Below are 1,859 nucleotides of genomic sequence, written 5' to 3'. Positions count from 1 at the left end.
CGAGGGAATCAAACATTCAAATTCAAAAACGAGCCAGTAGGACTATTCCTAATTAATACAGCCCCGCTAATGAGTCAGCAGAAGCCAATCGGTTTCGTTGTTCCTCCGAATAATTTGATTAAACGCGGATGTGTGTCTTTAAGAGGGGAAAAAAAAAAAACCCAAACCCATGCAACAAACATTTCCACCTTCATTTTTCAAGATGGCAGTTACCCCATAGCGGAAATATAATTCTTGGCCCAGGGCAGGGACAGCAACAGTAACATCAGTAACAGTTTCATCAGTAACAGCGCTGACGAAATTCGCTGAGACGCTTTTAATTCAGCCGTAACCCTGCAGTTCCTGGAGATAACATGAGGTTGCTCATCCCAAACTGTGTTTACTCATAATCCGTGCCCATTACAACAGACTGAATAGCCTAATTTTAAACGCGCTCTGACAGGAGGTGACACTCGTACGAGCCCCGTTTCCTAAAGTAGCTTTCGAAGGGGAGTTTTTGTTGGTGGTGGGGGACTATTTGTCTCATTTCCGGGGCAGATTACGATACCTATAAAACAGTAGTGAGTTAAAACATCTCTCCACAATTGTTTGTATTGTTCACAGTCTCAGCTGGACTTTCACATTCAGATGTTGATTGCCTCCGATTTTTTTTTTCCTCCCCCCAACTTCCTTAACCTCTTCAGCCCGGCTAATCCATAAACACACCTGGTAGAATTACAGCTCACTGGCTGCATGCTCTGGGAGGTCATTTCAGAAACGTCTGTTTCCTGCAAGCCAGCCTTCTCCACAAAAAAAAAAAAGTTTTTTTAGTCGGTGGCAATAGAGTTAAAAAAGGAGGGAACACCAGCAAACGAGCACACAGCACGCTAAATACAAAGAGATTTTAAAGAGAGCAGATTTTCGCCAACATAGGTCAGAACGAAAACGCACCGTGAAAAATGAATACTCGGGACACGCGAAATCCACCGGCCCTACTTTAAAAAGTTATGGCCAGGAGGTTTTTTGTTTGAATCCATCACATGAAGACCAAAATTAAAAAAAAAAAACCACAAAACACTCGCACCAGGCTGAGTTATATTTACATTTTATAGCATCGCTTACAGACTGATTTCTTTTTCCCCTCTCTTTTTCTTTTTGTTTCCTTCCTCTTTTTCAAGTTATTGTTTGCGTCCAATTCAAACCGTCGAAAGCCCGACCGCAGGCAGCGAAAACATTTCTTCGTTGATCCCGTAAAATTAAAAGGAATGGAATGTGCACGTTTGCCTGCCTGGGTCGTGTTAGAGTAGTTACAGTGACAGCGAAACAATCTGCGCTGCAATCTCCGCTTCAATCACATTCAGGCGTCCTCTCCGCTCCTCCCCCTACCCCCAGAAAACCCCGAATTACAATAATCCGTGGCCCCCCAGCTCTGCCTGGGAAATGCCCTGCCCGGGCACATTTCGCAGCAGTTTCCCTTCACCGTTTCCCCCCCTCCAACACACCCACCCACACACCCGGCCCTGGAAAGCAGAAAGCCAAGCCGCTGCATTTTTACCACCGCAACAAAGTCACACTTTGCCATCCCCGTGTATTTCATCCGCCTTTTATTTGTTTTCGGAATTCCCCGCACCCCCGGCACCTCCTCCGCCAAGCGCTTCGCCTTCCTTCTCCCGCCGAAAAACCCGGCCGGCAACCCCAGCCACCCTCGGGTACAGGTGCGGGGGCAGTTGCCCTCTTAAGCTTAAAAAGCCTCCTTCTCCTCGCATATAAACCCACTTACAAACCCTTCTCATGCTCGGCAGCGTCACCAAAACCAACCTTTACCTAATAGCTCCTAATCCAAACAGTTTGGGCAAGGCGAACCGTTGTTTAGACTGGCA

This window comes from Egretta garzetta, unplaced genomic scaffold (assembly GCF_000687185.1).
Source record: "Egretta garzetta isolate BGI_Z169 unplaced genomic scaffold, ASM68718v1 scaffold94, whole genome shotgun sequence".
NCBI classification, from domain to species: domain Eukaryota; kingdom Metazoa; phylum Chordata; class Aves; order Pelecaniformes; family Ardeidae; genus Egretta; species Egretta garzetta.
This window is presented reverse-complemented; position numbering follows the sequence as displayed.